This window comes from Pelodiscus sinensis, chromosome 7, assembly GCF_049634645.1.
Source record: "Pelodiscus sinensis isolate JC-2024 chromosome 7, ASM4963464v1, whole genome shotgun sequence".
Classification (NCBI taxonomy): Eukaryota; Metazoa; Chordata; order Testudines; family Trionychidae; genus Pelodiscus; species Pelodiscus sinensis.
The window spans coordinates 2,790,551-2,814,913 of NC_134717.1; positions in this window are offsets into that span (position 1 = coordinate 2,790,551).

Genomic DNA, 24,363 nt, shown 5'->3' on the forward strand with positions numbered 1-24,363 from the left:
CTGGTCTGTGCATTTCAGAAGTTTCATTTCTCTCTTACGCTTCAATTTAATTCTTTGAGTTCTAAAATGCCGAACCTGGCGTGGCTGGAGTCGTTCTCCCGGTGGGAATTGCTGCTCCTGGAGGTGGCTGGCATGTCCCTGCAGCCCCTGAGAGAGGCAGAGCAGGGGGTCTCCACATGCTGCCCTTGCCTGCAGACACTGCTCCTGCAGCTCCCATTGATCAATAACAGGGAACCGTGGCCAGTAGAAGCTGTGGGCTCGGTGACTGGAGATGTGGGGCAGTGCATGGGGCCATGGAGCTGTTGTACATGCTCTCAGGGGTGGTGCAGGGCCAGGGCAGGAGTAAGCCGGCCTTAACCCGACTGCTCCACCATCCGAAAGCTGTCTCAGATGGTGCCCAGCCAGAGCCTGCTTCCTGAACCCCTGTCCCATTCCTGAACCTCCTCCTGCACCCAACCTCCTGCCCCAGACGTGAGTCCCCCTGCAGCCAACCTCCTTCCCAGAGCCTCTTCCACACTCCAAATTCCTCGGCCCAAGACCAGAACCTGTGCCCCAAACCCCGCCTGGTGAAAGTGCATGAGGATAGGGGAGAAAGGGAGATGGAGTGAGCAGGGTGAGGTCTCAGAGAAGGGGTGGGAAGGAAGTGGGGCAAGAGTATTGGGGTTTGAGGTAGATCTTACACTGCACTGAAACTGAAAAATTTATCTTGGGGTTCAAAAGGTTGGAGAGCACTGCTATAAAGGGTCTTTTAGGCATTCTAGGCTATTGACAAAAAGCGATGGTAAGTCTCTAAAAGATCTTTTAATCCCATTTTGATTTTCTTTTTAAAAAATGACAACCACCACCACCAAGTTCCTTATTAATCTAGTTTCTCAAGTAGGCTTTATGCAACATCTAGTGCAAGAGAAAGTCTGAGAAGATTTTGCTTTACATTTATAATGGCTTCAACATGTAATGGGCCTCCGGCTATGGAGCAGCTTGCATTGTAAACTCCTTGTGTGTCTGTGGCTCTTATGTATACGCTGGTTGTTTTATTTAAAATATGCCGGGGGAATTTAGTAAAGAGAAAAGCTCTTTATTGCAAAAAAAATGTTTTGATACTTGCTGGTTAGTTGAAAGCAGCCACTAATGCAAAGAAAAGCTTGGATCAGATGACCAGGCGAATAAAAAGTCCAAGTAACCGTTTCCGGTGCTAGAAAGGGAGTGTTTATTACAATCGAGGCTGGCTATCAGAACGGGTGAGTGCTCTTACTGACAAGTCTGGCTTACATTGTAAAAGCTATCGGGCCAGATTCCGTTCTTTGTGATTCCATCGACTGTCATGGAGTTGTTCTGATTTCCATTGGTTTCACTGCGTAGAGATGCCGGCCTGCTGCATTAGCTAATCTTGAAGCGGTGAATCACAAAAATGTGAGCATGAGGTGTTGTGGGCGGAAGGGAAGGGTCCCTGGATATTTTCATCTGTTTTGCTTTATGTGCTCTGTTTCGCAGAGCTCTGCCTGGATCCCTGGCAAAGTTCTCCAAGAGATAAAAACTGAAGACGAGCTTTACTGTTCAGACATTTCTCAGTATTTCATAGCTGTGGCTCCATACTGGAGGCAAGCCAAGCAGGTCAGCAAAAACAATGTGGAGAAAAGAAAAAGCCTTGTTCACGTCAGTTGGTTGTGTGATTGCACATGTAACAGACGATAAACAATCCCTCTGTGGTTAGAGTCCCATTTTTGGGGCACATTATAAAGAAAGGAACATCATTAGAAAGAAAATCAGACCTCTATCAGACGCGGAAAGCAGTGTGGTTTCCTGCAAATGATTCATGGCTACATATATTTTCTAGCTGGCAGTCTCCACTTGTTTGTCTTGTTTCTCAGCTTAGTTGCACTTTATGTTTCTTCCAGGGAAAAGTGCTAGAGAGAGGAAGAGATGTGAAAGGTAAATAGAAATGGGACTTGGGTGGATTGAGAGGGATTGAAGAACTGGATATGGACTCTTTCTCCTCTAGGCTAGTAGGTTGTATTTAGGTCAGTGCTGATTAGAGATGGTTGGAAATTGGAACACTGGACTGGAGCAGTTTGTATTCAGATAAAATGATGAACACAAGAACAAGGGGACAGTCAATGCAATTAAAAAGTGGGAAATTCAAAAGGGATGAAAGGAAATATTTTTTCACATAATGTGGGACTCAGCTGTGGAACTCATGGCCACAGGAAGTCAGTGAGGCCAAGAATGTAACAAGATTCAAACAGGGAGCAGGCAATAGCACTATCGTAGTGAATAACAGCATTTTAGGACAGAATATCAAATGGTATGTTCCCCAGTGTAGGCGTTTCTTGATTAAGGATCCGGGGGAACACTACATAGGGGGCAGATACTTTCACAGCAGCTCGTTGCTGGGTTCTGATAACTTTCCTCAGAGATATCCAGCATGGGCCACTGTCGAAGGCAAGATACTGGGATCAGGTGGGTCTGATGCAGTCTGGTATCTCTTGTGCTCCTATTTCTAGAGCCAACGCTCATAGTTTGAGCCTCTTCTTGGTAATGATTGACAGATGCTGCCATCCGATAGCTGTTCGGTGGCATCCAGGAAATGAGTTAATGGGTTCTTAGCTGAATTCCTGCTGGGAACGTCACAAAACTCATAAGCACCAGACACCTCTCAGGTGGCAATCTCTGCAGAGAAGCTATGAAGTGACCCAGTCACGGGCTTGACTATATGGAGATGTTTGTGCTCTTGTGTCCATGTTACATCTGTCGGATGGATAAATGGAGGACTTCTTGGAGTTACTCCTGATTGACACCAAGTTGAGAGCTAAATTGGGGCTGCCATTTCCAGAGCCAAATGAAGTAAAAACAGAGAAAATACAGCCCCAAACCATTACAATGATGCCAGCAGGGACATGACAAAGAAGGGGAGCACACAGGGACAATTCTGAAATCCGTATTATACGCAAGGATAAAATGTAGATGCCGGAGTGAGAGGAAGGTGGGGAAAGAAATGCTAAAAGAGCAGAAAGAGCCTTGTTTTCTAACATTGTGCTGAAACGGACCCTAAAAGCTGTGATTTGTTAGCTAATAGGTTGAGTCATGTAGCCACAGTGTTCCCAGCTTGGGTCTCCAGTCCATATTCTTTTCATCTGTGTGTTTCTATGTGATTCATTTTCTTGGTGGTAGCAAGAGTAATAAAGCTCGGGAAAGCAGCCACTTCTGTTAAAATGAAGCTTAGGGTTGTTGGCATCTATCCATGTGGATTTAGACACCCCGACATCAGAGATAGGAAAGATTCCTTGGGTCATCTAGCTCACCCTGTCCTTCCCAATCTGCTCCTGCCCTTACACCTGATCTTGAGCACAATTGTACCTGCCCTAGGACGAAATCTCAAATCCCCTGCTCAGGCAGAATTCTCTTGGGCGTCAGCGGGAGCCTTGCTGGAGAAAGAGCCAAGTAGACGCTGGAAAGACGTCAGGATTTGACCTTCGTTTAGGGTCGGACCTGGTTTCTCTTGACGTCAGTGGCAGCGGGGTCAATCTCCAGATCAGGGATGGGCAACTGGTGGCTCAGGACCACCTCTGATGTGCCAGGTCGTCTCATTGGGCCCCCTCCCCAGAGGTGGTGATGCAAATATTTTCTGTGGGGCTGAGCAGCTGCATAGCAACAAGTGGGCCTAGCAGCCAGGCCCCCGGTTCTGGGCACCAAGCACAGTGCTCAGAGTGCAGGGGGTGGCCGCAGATACTGCATGGGGCCTGGGACTGGGAACAGCCCATGTGCTGGGTTGCAATGTCACTCATTGGCTCAACAACTGCTCCATCATACATGCAAGGGAGGGACATTGCCCCATACCACGTGGACTTGCTACTGCTCTCCCATTGGCTCTTAGCTCCCACAACCCATCTGATTATGGCCAGCCTACCCTGGAAGTGGGCGGGTCCGCACACACCTCTGCCAATGGCGAGGCAGTCACCACAGCAGGGTCACATGACAGCAGAGCCCTTCCCCTGCTCATATGACGACGGAGTTGCCACGTCAAATTTGAGTGATGTTGTGGCCTGGCACATGAAGTCTTGCTGCGCCCAGTATCTGCCTTTGCTCTGTTCCCCTACTAGGCTCCCAGGCTGCGTCAAGACTACACCTCTCTGTTGACAGAGAGATGTAGATTAGGCACGTCGAAATTGCTAATGAAGCGGGGATTTGAATATCCCGTGCTTCATTAGCATAAACATGGCCGCTGATTTTTTTTGAAACGGAGCTTTTTCAAAAAAACCCACAGCAGTCTAGACGTGGATCTTTCAAAATTACAACCTTTATTGAAAGATCCCTTATCCCTCATAAAATGAGGTTTACAGTATCTTTCGAAAAAGGGCTTATTTTTCGACAGATCCGCATCTAGACTGCTGGGTTTTTTTTTTGAAAAAGCTCCATTTAAAAAAAAAGCGGTGGCCATGTTTATGCTAATGAAGCACGGGATATTTAAATCCCCACTTCATTAGCAATTTCGACGTGCCTAATCTACATCTCTCTGTCGACAGAGAGGTGTAGTCTAGACACAACCCCCCAGACACAGGCTCTGGCTCAGTCCCACACCATCCAGGTCTTGTTACCGCTTTCCCATTGGCTCTGCCTAGGTTGCAGAACCTGATTGGCTCTCAGCTCCCAAACAATCAGCCAATAGGACTGCAGTAAGTGAATCTGGGTGGCATGGGGCAGAGTTGGGATCTAAGTTGATGGGGAAGATGGCGCCCCTCAGCAACCCAGCTCAATTATAAACACTGTTTTTCTGGAGAAGGTCCAGAGAAAAGGAACAAACAATGATGAAAGGTCTAGAAAATGTGAGCTATGAGAGAAGTTTGAAAGAACTGGGCTTGTTTGGTTAGAAAAGAGAAGACTGAAGGGGGACACGATAGCAGCTTTCAAGTATCTAAAAGGGTTTCACGAGGAGGAGGGAGAAAAATCGTTCTCCTTGGCCTCTGAGGATAGGACAAGAAGCAATGGGCTTAAACTGCAGCCAGGGAGGTTTAGGTTGGAGATTAGGGAAAACTTCCTACCTGTCATGGTGGTTAAACACTGGAATAAATTACCTAGGGATGTTATGGAATCTCCATCTTTGGAGATATTTAAGAGCAGGTTAGACAAACATCTATCAGGGATGATCTAGATGATCCTGGATCCTGCCGCGAGTGCAGGGGACTGGACTTGACCTCTTGAGGTCCCTTCCGGTCCTTTGATTCTACAATTCTCTGTGGCCCAACAAAGGATTTAGTGGATTTTAGTGGTCCTCAATAGCCTTAACGTTGGTAAGGTCGTTGGGGCAGGAAGCCGATCATGCATGTGTGTTACCGTGCCGTGCAGAGCCGGGGCCTCCTACCAATAACAGTAAAAGAAATGTATCCAGTTGACTTTTAAATGCCCCACGTGACCGGGCGTCCATGTTCCCAGGCTGTTGAGAACTTGGCGACCTATTCCTTTGTTCAGGATGCTCACCTCTATCTTCATAAGCACATCCGCAATCTTCGTTCTTCACCTCCCCGCCTCCCCCAAACCCTTCCTCTAGCACGGGCTGGTATTTATGTCCCTGCACTTGCGCAGAAACGTCAGGCCGTGAGTAACACGAGCCTGGCTGTTCTGAATCAGTCCAACGGTCCATCTAGTTCGGTGTCAGATTTTCCAGTGGTGACCGGTGCCACAGAATTCAGAGAAACGGAACAACTTGGGCAATGATCTAGTTTCTGCCACGGCAGCCAGGGGGTTAGGGAGAGGCAGAGCGTGGTTTTACATCCCAGGCTGTCCTGAATAATAGCCTCTGATGGACCTCTCCCCTCCCACGAGCGGGTCTGAGCCCAGTTACGCTTCTCACCAGCCATCACGCTGGCCCCGAGAATAAGCTCCACAGGTTTCCCTGGAGGCTGATGTCAGGTAGTGCCAGCATGAAGCACGTGGCTCCCGTTGTTTGCCTCCTCTTCCTCTTCTGTCGTTTTTACAGCACTGGCCCCTTTCCCTTGCAGGGCCCGTTGAGTGCAGCTGAAATGAATTGCATGCCCTCTCCCTGCCAACGGTCTGCTCCTTTTGCCTCTGCCGGTGCTCTCCCCACTCCACCCAGGGAGGGGACGGAGTCTCGGAGGAATGCACTTGGCCCTGACCACAGACGCGTGAGTCATGACGGTTAACGTTCCTGGTTTCGTAGTCCCCGAAGTGTTCACGCCGTGTGCCACTCAAAGGCTGCACAACGGGCGTGTGCGGAAAGCTTGCGTTTTTACATGGGCACCGGGTGATGGCCCAGGCCGGCTAGATGTAGACTGCCTCCAGAAGGATGCTGCACACCCATAATGGCTTTCTGAGGAGTTTAAGGTGCTCCGTGCCTCTCAAGAGTTTGCCCTTAGAAAGTGGCTCATGCATGGCTGGCCCCTGCCAATTCCTTGGGCCGCTACCCATATCCCATCCTCCTTGAGGTCTTGGTTGCTCTTGACATTGACTAGCAAAAACGCCCTATGAAATGGCCTTTCCCCCATCTCTCCCTCTTCCATCCTCTTCCCCTCTCCGATTGCTCCCTCATCATCTGACTGGGTTTCATTCCCTCTTCCACTCTTCATTGGGGACCCACCACACGGTTCCTTCCTTGGCACCCACCTTTTCCCCTCTGGCATTGCCTCTCAAAGTTATCTCATCCAGCCACATGGTTTCGTTACGCCGATGATTCACAGATCTGCTGTTATGCTCTTGCCTTGATTCCCCCCTCGCAGTCCCACACCACTGCCCGGCTTCTGGACGTCTTGCCGGCAACTTGAAACTTAACAGACCAGACCTGAACTCTTGATTTTTCCTTTCCTCCTTTCTTTCCTCCCTTTTTCTCTATCACAGCCGACAGCCCTTCCATCCTCTCAGTCACTCTAGACATTAACCCGAGTACCATCTTCATCTCCTCCCTCTTTCTTGCATCACCCCTCCAGGCTGTGTCCTACTCTAGTTCTTTTCTTTCTGTCCAGACAGCCAGAACTCTTGTCAAGATCCTACTCACCCCCTGGCTTGATTACTGAGACCTCCTTCTCTCCAGCCTCCCTAATGCTGACATTACCCAGGTCTGGTCATCTTCACGTAATGCACAGTTGATCTGTGGAACTCCTTGCCAGAGGATGTTGTGAAAACCAGGATTTTAACAGGGTTCAAAAAAGAACTAGATAAGTTCAAGGTGGATACGTCCATCAGTGGCTATTAGCCAGGATGGGCAGAGATGGTGTCTTTAGCATCTGTTTGTCAGAAGCTAGGAATAGGCAACAGGGGAGGGATCACTTGATGATTCCCTGTTCTGTTCACTCCCTCTGGGATACCCGGTATTGGCCTCTGTTGGAAGACAGGACATTGGGCTAGATGGATCATCATATTCTTTGCACATCACTCTGACGACATCACCCCCATGACTCAAACTGTCCACTGTCTCCCCGCATCTCTCACCACATCATGTTCAAATGTCTTGTCCTCATCTACACAGCTCTGCTTGAGCCGTCTTGTTTCTTATCACTGTGGGTATGTCTACACTACCCCGCTAGTTCGAACTAGCGGGGTAATGTATGCATACCGAACTTGCTAATGAAGCCCGGGATTTGAATTTCCCGGGCTTCATTAGCATAAAGCCGGCGCCGCCATTTTTAAAAGCCGGCTAGTGCGAACCCCGTGCCGCGCGGCTACACGCGGCACGGGCTAGATAGTTCGAACTACGTAGCCATTCCGAACTATCTGTACTCCTCGAGCAAGTTCGGTATGCATACATTACCCCGCTAGTTCGAACTAGCAGGGTAGTGTAGACATACCCTGTCTCTTTCACAGCCTCAGCTATTCCAGGTTGGTCTGCCCATTTGTGTGTGTCACACAAATCTCTCTGGGCTTAAGAAGACATACAGTCTCTGTGGCATGCATCCAATATTAAAGATAAGGATGCCTACAGAGCAAAGTGTAGAACTAGGGGCTGCCGTCCTGTGGATGGTAAACCTTTATTTTATTTTTATTTTTTGCTATCTTGGATCTACACTTCAGGACAAAAGGTTTTATGTATAGCAGAGCCCCTATTTTATGAACTAATCTGGGAGTGAGGAGTTCATAAAATCAAAAAGTTCGTAAAAACAAACATCTCAAAGTGACAGTAGGTCTGGTGCAGAAGTTAGAGTTCACCAAATTGCTTGCTTTTTTCTTCTTCTTCTTCTTCTTCTTCTTCTTCTTCTTCTTCTTCTTCTTCTTCAAATCACTGCCAAGCAGCTTCCAAGGCACTGAAGGAATCTGCGTAAGATGGGAAGTTGACTTGTTCTTCATTGACACCACTTTCATTATACAATTTTTTTTTACCTCGTCAGGGAAAAATGGCTCGTATAGCTGGCTGGATGTTTGTAAAATCAAGATTCTCCTTAGCATAGAGAAATATTTTGCAGTATATATTCTGAGGTAATGGGCTATGCTTAACAACAACAACAACAACAAAGGACATGCTAGTTTTGTAGAACTTTAAAAATCTATAATTTGCCTAAAATCTCCACTTTGGGTTGGGCATTGCCATACATCAAAAAATACCATTGGAGCGTTTGTCGATTTCACTTTCAGATTTCACTTTCACAGAGATCATGAATAGTCCTGTGGCACCTTAGAGACTAACCAAACTATATAGAATCATGAGCTTTGGTGGGTAAAACCCACTTCATGCTATGAATAAATCCATAGAGATGTTCAATGTCACAGAGAGCTTGTTTGGAGGCATTGCAGGGAAAGGCACACTCTAAGAATAGAGGGGAGAGTGGCATTCTGGGTCTGTCTTACACTCCCTAATAGACCTCATTGGGGCTTTCTTATAATGGATTTGCACAATGGGCAGAGTTAAGGCTATGCATACTTCTGTTTACCATGCGGCTTTTGTCGTAACACCGTGGTAGCATCTCAAGGCTTAAAGCAGGATCTCAACACTCAAGATCCTGTACAAACAAATAAAGTAAAGACGATCCCCGCTGAAAGAGTTCTCAATCTAGGAATAAGCAGTCTCCACAGTTTCTTTGTATTGTTTCCTTCATGGAATTTCCCAGGGTTTTCTTATGAAAGGAAAATTAATTCAGAATCTGTAACTCCTTGGAGAAGAAACATCATTCCTGAACACACTTACAGTCAAGACTGGGCACTCCAGATTGAAAGCAGTACGTGTGTGTGTGTGTGTGTGTGTGTGTGTGTGTGTGTGTGTGTGTGTGTGTGTGTGTGTGTGTAATGGAGGGATTGCTTGACATGGCCACTTGGGTGCAGAGTGTGATTAGAACTGGTGGCATTCCATGTGTGTCCGTGTGCCTGAGTGTGAGAGAACAACACTAGCTGCCAACGGTACTTTCTGTCCTGTGCAATTTACGAGATCTGTGGGGAATGGATGGTGCCAGAGCCCAGATCTTAGCAGCTAGATAAGCTGATCACAGGAGGCTCCGGTGTAAACACAAAGCCCTCTCTGTCACAGAGCTCTTCACCAGTAAGTCGGAGAGGCTGCCAAACGCAGGCCATCCGAGGCCCGGCCTACACGCTTGAGGATAGAGCCTCGCTCCAGTGAAGCTGACAAAATGTGCAGGCAGGCAGACTGCATCCGTGGGCTGCTTTGCTATGGTCCCCCATGCTGGAGGCTCCTGAACAGCTAGTGAAGCTTGGCGAGAGAGGGTTTCAGTGACCCACAGTCAGGGAACATTAAAGGGTGGGGGGTAGATTTTGAGGCCAGGAAGCAGCTGAAGAGATTGAAACTGGGTTTGTTTTCAGTGTCACCAAAAGCTCTCTCCTCAAGCTGTGTGAAGTTTTCCAAGCAAACCCAGATTCATTTGCATGGGCTCCTCCCAAGATTCTCTTGGCCAGGTGTCAGATTTTTTCCCCCCGAAAAAGCATCATCCTTAGGCTTCAGAGTTAACACCCTATTGACATACATGGGGGCGGCTCTCATTTCAGGTTGCCTGGAGACCTGAGTGGATATCATTGTATCAGCTACCTCTGGTCCATGGTTTGGAGATTTGTCTTCACAGCCCCGAGGGATAGGAACAGCATTTCTAGGAAATGAAACCTTAAATTCTATCGCAGAAGATGAAGCCTGAAAATAATAGTAGTGGTTTGCCGGTTTGCCACAAGCCAGCCCAGTTTCATAACAGGAGCCAGCTGGCAGGCTAGCATAAACTCTCCCTCTTTCCCGTCTCCCCCAGTTTATAGTCTGCTGCTTCGGCTGGTCTCCAAAAATATGCAAGAGGATAAATTCTCCCCTTCCTTTTCTGCTGTCCTCCTAAAGTCTGCAAGAGCAGCTCTCCTCTCTGGCCTCTCTTATGTCCATCAGGTGGTCCACAGGAGAGGAACAGAGCGCCTCGGAGGTGGACGTGGGTGGAAGGAAAAACCTTGCGATTTTTAAAATATTGCAGTCCCATGAAATCAACCCCCCTGTTCACTAGGCTGCTTACAGACTTACGGTCAACAGGGACCTTCAGGATCCTCCAAGCCTAACCTTCTGCACTTCCCCGTCCTCATCTGGAATAGACCCCCCCCCAGCCTTGGGAGAAGTTACTGAAGTCCTCAGAGCACCACTGAAAGGTTCACAGCCATTCTCCTCGAGGAGGGCTGTTTCCCTGCCACATCATTTTGCCCGGAGAGTTGCTCAAAAACTGTCCCATCCCAACATGGCTGAACACTTTTTGCAAAGACCCCGCTTGGAGAATTCTAGCCCCATCGGGGAACGTTACAGAAAGTGCTGAAAGTAGAGGGTGCATTGGAACAGCTCGGGAGCCGTGTCCAGAGCTGTCGCTATGGCTCCCCCTTTCCCACGCGTAGGCTTGCCAGATGCTTTCCCCCAAAATCCCGAACATGGCAGGAAATAGCTTGGTTGAGCAAAAGAAAAAAGGAGACCAAACTTGTTGACCATAAAAATCCCCCCAAAAAACCAGGAGATGAACGTTGCTGAGCAAAAAAACAACAACAAAAAAAACAAGTTTCTGCGCCTTTAAGACTCCCCATGCTCCTCACGCCACATGCAGCAGGGGAACAATGTCCCCACCGGGCTTCCATCCAAGGAAAAAAAACCGGACATTTTACATGTCCGGTATTTTCTGTTTTTTTTTACTGGACAGGGGCCAGAAATAACAGACTTTCCGGGCAAAAACCGGACACCTGGCAACCCTACCCATGCACTAGCAGACATAGCAATTACATCCAGCCTTGCCAGGGATGCTTGTCGTCCCCACAGCGTTGGCTGCCACGTTCTGGCACTGAAGAGGCCAGGCGAGACATGAGGGTAAACTGGCCTCTTTAGGATCTTGGCGGATGACAGCTGAAATTCCCGCAGCCTACCAAGCTGCATGGGGCACACGCTCATTCCAGCAAGCCCAAAGCAGAAGCGCCATGTGATAGGGAAGCAATTATAGCCCGGCATAAATAGCTTCTCATGCATTGTGGGGAGAGTACCAGAAACAACTTTGTGCAGTTTCAGGAGAGAAAGAACGTTGATTAGCGGCAGCCGGCGTGGATTTGGAAGTGGCAAAGGGAACTAACGTGTCCAAAGAGAGTATTGTCATGCTCAGCTTGGAGGAAGGCAGCAGGAGACACCGGCTTTCCAAAAAGCCAGCAGTAAAGGTCCATGGCGGAGATTTGCGAAGGTCAGGAGTTGGGTGCTTGTGTGTGTAGCTGAGCTTGTGGGCGTTGTTGAGGGGATCCGATGCATTCAGGCTGTACGGGCATTGGCATGTGGGTGTTGTCCCCATACAACTGGGTCTGGAGGAGGTGCTCCTGCAGAGTCCACGAGCCTATCAGCTGGCCGGTAGCAGCGTTCGTGGCACTGACGTTGCAGGCACAGGCGACGTGGCGAAGGAAGCCCTAGCTCAGCTCCCTAGCCAACTCAGGGCTGTTCTTTGCTGCACACAATGGGGCTTTGTAGATGTTCCCTTTGAAGGCAGGAGCACCCTTCCGAGAGCTCACCCGCAAGAAGATTTCAGTTATACTCATCGTCAACAATCTTGTTCCTACTTCCCTCCGGCTGCTCCTAGTTACTCCCCCGCCTGCCCAAATAAGTCTTCTTTCTTCTTTGTGTTGGCATTTTCCGGGCGATTGTGAGGTTGCTCTGTCTCCCACCCACATGTGGCTCTTACGGTCTTTATATGCGTTTCCAAATGGGCCACCTAACACCAGCTGCTAACCCAAGTGAGAAGCCACGTGGCTGCGTCATTATTGCTACTGAGCTGGCTAACGAGGGTGCGCTCTCTTGAGTTAAACCCCTCGGCTACGTCTACACTGGCGGCTTCTTGCACAAGAACAGCTGTTCTTGCGCAAAAACTTGCCGGGTGTCTACACTGCACACGCGTTCTTGGGCAAGTAACTTTACAGTACAGCGTCGGAAAACAGGGCTTCTTCCGGAAGAGAAGGAAGGTATAAGCCCTCTTGAGCAAGAGATCTTCCACAAGAAGGCAGAGTAGACAGGCAACATGAATTTCTTGTGCAAGAAGCCCCGATGGCTAAAGTGGCAGTGTGGACGCGCTCTTGTGGAAGACCTTTCGTGCAAGCACTCTTGTGCAAAACAGTTCTTGCGCAAGAAGCCTGCAGTGGAGACGTAGCCCTTGTTTTTGTAGGGTGGGCGTCCTCTGAGAGGAGGTCCACACAGCCAAAAAAAACCCACAGCTGACTGGGCCCAGGCGTGGGTTTTTCTTGGTTGGGTGGACCTACTTTGAGAGCCAAACTCTTGTATTCTGTTTCTGGGTCTTCGAGCAGGTTCCCTGGGTCTTACGGCATGAGAAGGAGGGTTAGGACACCCAGGTTCTCCTCCCAGGTCAGGTGGGTAGGGCAGGATGACCAGCAATCTGGACTCTAGGGCTACGTTCCCCTGCCATCAAACACCCATCGCTGTCTCTAGTCAGCTGGCTCCAGCTGGCAGGGCTATAAAATTGCGGTGTAACTGTTCCGGCTTCAGGTCCGCCGATGGGGAGAGGGGCAAAAGGGGCAAATGCCCCAGGGCCCAGAGATTCAAGGGGGCCTGGAGCTCCCAGCCACTGCTGCTGCGGCTGTGGCTGGAACTCCAGGCCCCTATGAATTGCCTTCCGAGTGCCACACTGTGGCTCCATGAGGCTCCAAGGGCTGGGGGAGGGGAAGGAAGTGCCCCACAGTCTGGGTGGCACTAAGGGCCGATTGCCCAAGGCTCTGCCCCTTCTGCCTGAAGCCCCACCCCTTCTGCCCGAGGCTCCACCCCTTCTTCCTGAGGCCCCGCCCCTTCCAGAACCACAGAGCTGCCTCCGCTCCACACACACACACACACACACACACCCTTGCTCCAGGGCTTCTGGTGGCTGTCGGCATGGCTGTCCAGCGTCTGCTAGAGCTCAGGCACTGAGCTCCAAAAAGGGGAAGGGTCCCTGAATGTGAAACATCATTGCGCGTTGGGAACACACTTTGAGAACCCCAGAGGCAAGGCTGTGTGCATACACCAGGTATTAGCACTGTAAGTGAACTGGGCCTGCAGGCAGAGCGTGGAGAGTAGTGAACAGAAGGAAGAAGTCGCCAAGTAAGGCCACATGGCATCAGCTAGTCCAGTATTAACAAGCTTACGAGAGAGCCTGACGTTTTACGAGGGGAACAGATGGGATTTGAAGCACAGAGCAATGAAGAGCAAGCAGGGAGATGAGCTGGCTTAATTTGGCCAAGTCCTTTCCTGCCCGGCAGTTTCTTGTTCTCCGGAACTTGCGAAACACCATGTTGGCTGCGTCACAAACCTGTGAGATAACCACTCAGCCACACAGCTATGCAGGAGCGGTCAGGAGGAATGAGCCAGTTTATGGAGAATTGCAATGTGGCGAGAAAGAAATTCAAACCACTAGCCAGATTCATTCATGGGATCACGCCAGAGTTGAGCCGACAGTGCTCAGAGAGGAAAATGAGTCAGTAAAAAGCAATAATAATAAAGTGTCTTAACTATAATTGCAAAGAATAATTTACCGGCAACTGTGTGATTCAAGGTATGGAGGAAAGTCTACAGCTCAGCATTAGCATATATGAAAAAGAGATTTTCAAAATTTCTGCAAGACACATTCTGCTTTAATTAACTGACATCTAAAAGGACTATTAGCACTGACCAAAACAGCAAATACATTCTGCACCAACGTCAACAAATCTCTTGCTCTCGCCTGTTTTCAGATGCTGGGTTGTATTTTCCCAGCTGTTAGGCGGAAACAATGGCAAAACTCCCACTGACTTCAGGGATTTCATCCCTGCTCTCGACAACATCAGACTGCAATTCCCGTCGAGAAATTTCCAGAGGGCGGTGACTTCCCCAGAAAGGGCATTCACCTTCCGGAGAGATAATTCTTGGTTATGGACAGAGGGAAAGAGTGGCAGGTATTTTTCAAACCATTATTAAAATCTGTGCAGGTGGCAAAGGTGTTCGAACTAATCCTTGGGAGTGGGGTAAATATTTGTGGGGGTGTTTATAGCGCATCACATTAATGCCTGTCTATGATTCCTGATTCCACAGAGCATGTGCGTGCGTGTATGAGACCTCAAGAACTATAAGGAGCTGGCAAAGCTAATGATCTGGCATGTAGCTTGATATACAGAGCCTGTATTGACATCATTGGCTTGATTTGCTTCTGGCTTCAGTCCTCACATGTGCCCACAGTGACTGCAGAGTGAGTGGGAAATGCTCCCATTCTGATCCGGCGGTGTTGTGCATTCCCCTTGTTCTGGTGTATCACCTAAGGGGCCAGGCAGCCAGCAACATGCTAGGATGCGGTAACAGATGGCTGGAGGTTCAGAGGCCTCCTTTCTGTCGCTGCCTCTGAATCTCTCTCTGTGCAACCTTGGGCAGGTGGTCAACAGTCAACGTGACCACCGATTTGAGGGTGCCTCAGTTTTGAGTGTCCACTTTGGTTCTGATTTCCGCAATTGGGCATGATCAGCACCCCTTGACGTCCATGGACAGTCTGGGTGTTCAGCGCCTCCAGAAGCTAGGGCCCAGGCATCTCAATTGGACACTCAATCTAGCGGTATTTTGGGAAATGTCGGCCCTCGCAGCTCTGCCGGTTTCTCTTCTGAACACAAAGCCTCCTGCTAGTGCAGTGGAAGCTTCACGTCAGTTCAGTCACTTCTAGTCCGTACACGCCCCATGAATCTTTGACTGGGGAAGGAGACACACATCTCAAAGACCTGCAATTACTGCACAGCTGAGTAACCGCTCTCTGCTTACCTCATTAAATCATAGAGCACTAGAACTGGAAGGGAACTGCAGAGATCATCAGGACCCGTCCCCTGCCCTCACGGCAGGACCAAGCACCGTCTAGATCAGTGGTCCCCAACGCGGTACCCGGGCGTGCAGCACATGCCGGTGCTGGCCCATGGCGCATGGGCGGCCCCGCCCCCAGGCGCATGGGCGGCCCCGCCCCCAGGCACGCAGCACATGCTCGGTGCCAGTCTCAGGCATGTGGCATATGCGTGGTGACGGCCCTGGGCATGCGCCGCATGGGCGGCCCCGCCTCCCGGATGCACGGCGCGTGAACGGCCCTGCTCCCAGACGTGCGGCACGTGAGCGGCCCCACCCCTGGGCGCCCAACAGCCCCAAAAGGTTGGGGACCACTGATCTAGATCACCCTGACAGGTGTCTGTCTAACCTGTTATTAAATATCTCCAGGGATGGAGATTCCACAGCCTCCCTGGGCAACTCACAGGAGAGTTATTAAATCGTCCTCAATTCGTTACTATTTGGAGGGCACTTGGAGATCCTGACACAGAATTTGAGTTTGAAGTGTGAATCCTCTTTTCCGAGGGGGTTGCTCTCCATCTCGCTGCCTGCTCCTAACTATAGGGCAGCTTCCCTGAAGCCCATTCTTCAAAATTCCCCGGAGTCCTTGCTTAGCTGGTTCACTCTGGACTCAAAATAGGAACAGGCCTAATCCAAGGGACTTCTAGAATCCTGGGGGAGGGGGGGGGGGCTGTGTGGGTGGCGTGAGTGACAGCTGGGAGCAGCAAACCCACTTAGGCAAAGCGTTTCACTCTCTCGGCAGCCTGGTTTAGGAGGGATAAGATTAGAGGGGATTTCACCAGCAAAGTGACTAAAAGATTTATCTTATTCAGAGGCTTGGCTGGTACTTAAGGAATTTACATGATTGGGCTTTCTCAAATCTCCCTGCTGCTGAATGTATCCCGCACACAGCAGAGTCATAGATTTTCAAGGATAGGAGACCGGTTATTCCCTCTCTGCTCCCCTGACTGGTGCAGGATTGTTTCCCACTGCCCTGTGGTTTTGTCCAGACTGGTTTTAAGTCTCACCAGTGAAAAGGCTGCCATCAAAGTCTTGGGAGAGGATTCTACACTCTAAGAAGTCTCCGTGTCGGGACATTTTTCCTGACGTCATCCTAGATTTTCCTTTGCTTCATGAATTTCACCCCCCATTACTCCTAGTTAATCAGCCACTCTGCTCCTTTCTTGGTATTTATTCGTTGAGGTGTTTGCAGTCAAGTTGGGCTACACCCGTTAAACCCCTGGGCTCCAAATCTCACAACTCAGATCCATCTCTCGAAAAGGAATTCGCGCTGGACCGTGGGGTGCAAAGCCATCCCTTAAGTTTCGAAGAGATTATTGGAAGAAGCCCATTTAGGTGCATTTTCCATGGGGGAGGAGGGCGAGGTCAACCCCACGATGGCACTCAGAGGCTGACATTTTTCATAACCCTGAGCAACATAGCTCCATCCGTCTATGTTTTACATGTCGACCAGGCCTGAATCTTGTTGGAAATCGAGTTCCGTGCCTGCCCTGGATCTCCTGTTGGGCTGCCCCCAAGGGAGATGTCTCTCTGTCTAGCACTCACTTTGGGAGGGAAGAAACAAAGGAGCCTGAGATCTCGGCCCAACGTACATGTTCTCTTCCCAAAGCAGCAGCACCTATGGCAGGCTATGCGGTCTGAGCGATGCAATCTCCCCTCGCCCTGTTCCAGCGCCGACCTTTGGGAAACCAAACCAAGGTGTTTGCTGGGCTGTGGGAAGGGGGTGGTGAGGTACTTAGGAGTGAGCAAGTTGCAGAGGCATCTCCCCCAGCGGCTAAAGAGAGAAATTCACCCCCGGCCTGCCTGGCCAAGAGCCCCGGAGGGGCAAAGTCTGCAGCAGATAAGCAGTTCCAATGTTCCATGTGTCTGCAGGAACCCTGAGGGAAGGCTGGGCCAGTGGTCCAGGCTGCCCTCGGGGGTGCTGTTGACAGTTCCCTGTGAAAGCCGCAACAGATCTGACCTCAAAAGTTTGGGTCATTATGAATCCATAGAATCACAGAACGCTAGAACTGGAAGGGACCTCGAGGGGTCATCAAGTCCAGTCCCTGCCCTCACAGCAGGACCAAATACCAGCTAGATCATCCCTGACAGGTGTCTGTCCAACCTGCTCTTAAATATCTCCAGTGATGGAGAGTCCACAACCTCCCTGGGCAATTTATTCCAGTGTTTCACCACCCTGACAGGTAGGAAGTTTTTCCTAATGTTCAACCTAAACCTCCCTTGCTGCAGTTTAAGCCCATTGCCTCTTGTTCTATCACAAGAGGCCAAGGAGAACAATTTTGCTCCCTCCTCCTTGTAACACCCTGTCAGGTACCTGAAAACGGCTCTCATGTCCCCTCTCAGTCTTCTCTTTTCTAAACTAAACAAGCCCAGTTCTTTCACTCTTCCCTGATATAGCTCATGTTCTCTAGACCTTTCGTCATTTGTGTTGCTCTTCTCTGGACCATCTCCAATTTTTCCACATTGTCCTTGAAATGTGGTGCCCAGAACAGGACACAATACTCCAACTGAGGCCTAACCAGCGCAGAGTAGAGCGGAAGAATGACTTCTCATGCCATGCTCACAACATACCTTTTAATGCATCCCAGAATCACATTTGCTTTTTATTTGGATCTTTCCTTGGAAGAATCAGGAGTGTTAGGATCCCTGAATATTGAAATAGAAATATCAAGCAAATGGGTTTTCTTTCTCCTCCCTGCCCATCCACGCTTCTGTTCTGAGCTGAGTTTGAAAGCTCATTCGCCGGGAGTGGAGTATTGGTCCATAACAAACCTCCCCGGTGCAGTTCAGACAAGATAGGGCACGATTCAGGCCGGTCTCTGAGGCTGGAGAGTTCGTCATTGCTCAGGTTTCTCTCCCTGCACCTTTTGGGTTTGCTCCCCCCTCAGTGTGGCAGCAATACACGCGCTGAGGACATCGCAGGACCTTGAGCCTGGGGGCAGCCTCGTCTTCGGTCTCGTGTGAGGCTTCTTGTCTCCTGCCCTTCCTCAGAGCCATCCCTGCGGGTTCCTGAGAGCATGTCAGAGCTGTGACCCTGGCAAACACGTGCGCATACCCACACCTCTTGGCTGCGCGCCGATACAAGTGACTGAAGCAGCCCTTTATGCCTCCACCTGACAGATGCAGCTTGCTCAGTGGTATCCCAACGTTAGGCTTACTGACCTTTAAGTGCCTCAGCGATCCCAGCATGATAGCCTTCCGTAACGAGCGCCACAAAGCCACGGGCCTGTTGCATGCTTTTCGCTGAGTGGCACATGGGGCTTAACAAGTGCACAAGAAGCTATTCATGGCTGACTTTCCTAGGCGTGCCAAAAGGCAAGTGCAAGGCTTTCCCGTTCTGCATCTGTGGCCCGTACAGAGACAATAAAAATAGAGTCACAGGACGCAGAGATGGAAATGACTGTTTCGGACACTTAGTCCCATGCAGAATTGGTCCTACATCAGTGGGTCCGAAACGTGTTCATAGTGCGGCTCGTGGGCCTGATCGCACGTTCTTCCTTATTGCTCTATTCTGTGCCTCCCATCCCAGAATCCCCAGGTGACTCCTCACACCTCAATACTAGTTCCCAACGGGCTCTCGTTTTCTCTCCTCCCCTCTTCCGGCACCCGCCAATCTCTCTTATTCACCGCCCCCTCGCTGCTCCCCATGCTAGGGTTGTTACCCCGTGGCAAGTTACTATAGCAACACTTCTGACGGTTAGCCCAATCGCTGCAATGGGCTCGTTGAGATTGTAGCTTAGGGTTCCGTGGTCTTTGTGATGGGTGTTGCTCCTTGAAATTCCTGGAGGTGTTTGAGAACAGCTCCCTGCCCCAGATTTTCCAGAACGTACATTTAAAGTGCCTTGTTTACACTCATCCGGATGTGTCGGGTCTGATGTTTTCCATGCCCTTGCACTGGTGTCTGCTAGGAAGAGTTGAACTGCTTCAGATAAAATCAGAGTCACTCTGAAACATCATCCATACAAGAACTAGACCTGCACCCTTTTAACTTTTTTCTGGGGCTTTACAAAACTTGGTTACTGTATACTTTACTTTTCACCCCCCCCCCCCCTCCTCCAATGCACTTTCTGGTTTTGTATGAGCTTAAAAGTGGCCTTACCTAATAATGGAAATGTGTGTTTCCTTCTTGTTTCTAATTTGGTAAAAATCAAGAAGTGCCAGAAATCTGTAAGAGCCAGTGCTACGAAGAAAGCCTGGACTTATTAGATTTCCAGTAGAAGTGGAGGTAGATCACAAATTTCACATCAGACCATTCTCATATAGATCAGGGATTTGATTCTCTCCATTAGAAATAGGTCCAACTGCATGTATGGATGCAGATCTTTGTGATTACTTGTACCTGATGTTTTGAGTTAGATAACACAAGAACTAGGGGTCGAAATTAAAAGGCAGCAAGTTTAAAACAACCAAAAGGAAGTTTTTCTTCACACAATGCACAGTCAACCTGTGGAACTCCTCGCCAGAGGATATTGCGAAGGCCAAGACTATAACCGGACTCAAAAAAGAACTAGTTAAATTCAGGGAGGATACATCCACCAATGGCTGTTAGCCAGGATGGGCAGGGATAGCCTCTGTTTGCCAGCATTGGGGGTGGGCAACAGAGGATGGACAATTTGATGATTTTTTCCTGTTCTGTTCATTCCCTCTGGGGCACCTGGCATTGGCCACAGTCAGAAGATGGGATACTGGGCTAGATGGACCATTAATCTTACCGGCTACGTCTACATTGGCATGATTTTGCACAAGAACTCTTTTACGGAACAGTTCTTGTGCAAAAACTCTTCCACAAGAGAGCGTCTACACTGGCATGTGCCTTTGCGCAAGAGCTGCGCTTTTGCACAAGAGCATCCGTGCCAGTGTAGATGCTCTCTTGCGCAAGAAAGCTCTGATGGCCATTTTAACCATAGGGCTTTCTTGCGCAAGAAATTCATGCTGCCTGTCTACACTGGCCTCTTGCGCAAGAACAGTTGCACAAGAAGGCTTATTCCTGAGCGGGAGCATCATAGTTCTTGCACAAGAAGCCCTGATTTCATACATTAGAACATCAGTGTTCTTGCACAAGAACTCGTGGCCAGTGTAGACAGGCAGCAAGTTTTGGCGCAAAAGCGACTGCTTTTGCGCAAGATCACGCCAATGTACACACAGCCACCCAGTATGGCCGTTCTTCAGATCTTATGGATTGGATTGGTACCAGCCCTTTGAAAACCCTTATCTAGCCTTTCACACACTTCACTGGCATGCAGCCTTAAAACGGTTGTTGAGGGCATCTCAAAACAAAGGGCAGGTTTTAGAACGGACAGGTGTGGAGGAGCACATGGTTTGGGCAGAGACAGGAAACATTTCATCAAAGGGGGATCTCTATATCCTAGTAAAAAGGACAGGAAAGGAGTTGGCAAAGTACAGGCGAGAGCTAATGAGGAACAGCCAAACAGAAAGCGTCCCATTTGAAGAGAAGACATGAAGGCAAGCGACTGACTATTGACAACCCGTACAAGTGCTTGCATACAAATGCTACATGTCTAAGTGCCCATCTTAAGATAGGTGAACAAGAGTGCCTGGCATTCAATGAGCAAACTAGTAGGCGTTGAGGATACTTGGTGGAATAATGATAATAATAAGGAACAGCAAAACCAGGGCATAAATGGGCATTATATGTGAAATGAAGCATTGAGTCTAATACAGTAAAAATCTTTAATGAAACAAACTGTACTACAGAGTCTCTGTGGATAGAAATGCCATGCTTGAACAATCAGAGTATAGCAATCAGAAAATACTTTGGCCTCCTGACCAGGATTGTGACAGGACTGTGAAACGCTCAAAGAGATTAGAGAAGCAGCACATGCAGAAAACACAATAATAAGGGATTTTTGCTAGCCTCATCCTGCCTGGGTATGTGTCATCTCAAGAAGGTGGGCAGAGACGACATGCCAGACACATCAACTGACAGCTTCTGGGAGCAGCTTGTCCCGAATCCCACAAAGGGAGAGGCAATTCTTGATTTATTCCTACATGCCAGAGAAGATCTGGTCTAGGAGGTGAATATAGCTGGCCCATTTGGTAATAGCTACCATAATGTAATTAAACTGAATATTTTTGTAGTGGGAAAAGTGCTAAAGAAACCCACCACAATAGCACTGAACTTCAAAAAGAAGAACCATACAAAAATGAGCACGCTAGTTAAATGGAAATTAAAAAGCACAGGCACAAGGGTGAAATGCCTGCAAACTGTATGGCGCCGATTTCAAAACACTTTAAAAGAGGCTCAAATGAAATATATACCCACAATAATAATTTAAAAAATAAGAGGACCAAAAATGCCAACATAGCTAAACAGCAGAATAAAAGAGGTGGTTGGAGCCAAATTGGAAGTCAAATCCTACTGAAGGTAATAGAAAGGAGTATAGAGTCATATCGGAACTGGAAGGGTGTGTCTTCGCAGGTGAGTTATTTCAAAATAACTCCCCTTTTTTCAAAATAACAAAGTGAGCATCCACACTACCAAGCCTGTTATTTCGAAATAACAACTCCTGCTTGTGAAGAGGAATAAGCTTATTTCGAAATAGTTATTTCAGGAGTTATTATTTCAAAATAACCTGGCAGTACAGACGTAGCCGAAGGGACCTCAAAAGGTCCTCAAGTCATATCCCATGCACTCATGGCAGAACCAAGCACCGTCTAGACTCTAGACCATCCAGCTATGTCTACACAACCAAGTTATTTTGAAATAAGTTATTTCCTAATGTCCAACCTGAGCTTCCCTTGGTGCAATTTAATCCCTTTATTTCTTGTCCTATCACCAGAGGCCAAGGAGAACAATATTTCTCCCTTCTCCTTGTAACACCCTTTTAGATACTTGAAAACTGTGATCCTGTTCCCTTCTCAACCTTCTCTTTTCCAAACTAAACAAACCCAGTTCTTTCAATCTCCCCTCCTAGGTCATGTTTTCTAGACCTCTAGCATAAACTCTGGCAAGTCAAGTCTAAAACTATAGGGCATCTCAAGAAAAAAATTGAAGAACAACAAGTCAGGGACACAAAAACTAATACCGAACTGTTTTTTAAGGTACATCAGAAGCAGGAAGCCTGTCCAATTGTCACCGAGACCACAAGGTGCTAAAAGAGGAAAACTAGGCCACTGCAGAAAAGCTAAATGAATTCTCTGCATCACTTGTTACTGCATGGGGGAAGGAGAATATTCCCATACCTGAGCCGTTCACTTGACAACTCTGAGGTGTCAGTAGAGGACATTCTGGAACAAATCAATAACTTAAGTAGCAATAAGTCATCAGGACGAGACAGTATTCACCCACAAGTTCTGAAGGAACTCTCCTGGACAACCGCAGCACCACTAACTGTGGTATGTCCCCTGTTGCTTAAATCGGTCACCATGCCAGATGACTGAAGGGTAGCTAATGTAATGCCCATTCTTAAAAAAGTTTCCAGGGCCGTTTTGGCAATTACCGGACAAACTAGTCAGCCTAACTTCAGTACCAGACACGCGAGCGGAAACTGCAGTAAAGAATCATCAGACACCCAGATTAACACAATATGTTGCGGAACAGTTAATATGGTTTCTGTGAAGAGAAATCGTGCCTCACAAATCTTTTATAATTCTTGGAGGGTGTGAAGAAGCATGTGGACAAGTGTGATCCAGTGGATATGATGTACCTGGACTTCCAGAAAGCCTTTGACAAGGTTCCTCAACAAAGGCTGTTAAGCAAAGTAAGGTGTCATGGGATAAGCAAGGTGGTGTCTTTTCACAGATCAGTATCTAGTTAAAACAGGAAATAAAGGGTAGGACCAAGTCTCTTTTCACAATGGAAAGGGGTAAATAGTGGAGTCCCCCAAAGATCTATATGTGCTGTGCTGTTCAACATACCCATAAATGATCTGCAAAGGGGGGTGAATACAAAGATGGCAAAACATGCAGACGATACAAAATTAGTCCAAACCCGACAGTAAGGAGTTACAAAGGAATCTCACTAAACGGGGTGACTACATTGCCGATGAAATTCAATGCTGATGAATGCAAAGTAATGTATATTAGAAAACATAGTCCCTGCTGTCCATACAAAACCATGGGGTCTATATGAGCTGTTAGCACGCAAGAAAGAGATATTGGAACCATCCTGGACATTTCTCTGAAAACATCTGCTCAGTGAGCAGTGTCAGTCAAAAGAAGCCAACAGAATGTTGGGAACGGTTAAGAAAGGGACGGATTATGAAACAGAAAAGATCACAGTGCCGCTCTACAAATCCGTGGCGTGCCCACATCTTGCATACTGCATGCAGTTCAGATTGCCCCATCTGAAAAAAAAAGATACATTAGAAGTGGAAAAGGTAAAAGAAAGGACAACAAAACTGCCTTCGCCTTCTTTTGTAGCATGGGGCACGGATCACTTGCTGGAGGATTCTCTGCATCTTGGGGTCTTTAAACCATCGTTTGAGGACTTCACTATCTGAGATATAGATTATCTGAGAGGATTATTCTAGCAGTGGGTGGGTGAGATTCTGTGGCCTGCACTGTGCAGGGGGTCAGACTAGATGATCATAATGGTCCCTTCTGACCTTAAAGTCTATGAGTCTATGTGACGGCGCGTTGGGGGTCCCCCGTCTCCTGCAGCCCCGAAATGGCACAAACAGACTGCACCAGCCGGTGGAATAGAGGAACTTTATTCCCTCTCCAGGATACAGCACAGCACAGATGTAATCTGGTCACAGAGCTGGGCTAGGATGCCTCAGGCCCCCTTGAGATGGGGGGAGACTGGGCCCCTAAACTCCAGCCCCTTTCCCTAGGCTGTCTCCTCCATGCTCCCAGCCAGCCACTCTAACTCACTCTCTTCCAGCCCTGCCCCCCAGCCAGGGCAGCATTCCCCCTTCCTTTGTTCCTCTCCATGGGGTTTATCTGGTTCAACAGGTCTGGCATCACCTTTGCATAGTGAGGTTTTCCCTGCTGGGTCTTGCTCCAGACAGCAGAGGTCACCACAGCCCAGCAAGTACCCCCACTACGTCACAGTCTAAAACTGCTGAGGACGTATGGAATAGCTTCCTTAAGAGAAATTGAAACAACTGGGACTGTTCAGATTAGAAAAGAAATGACTGAGG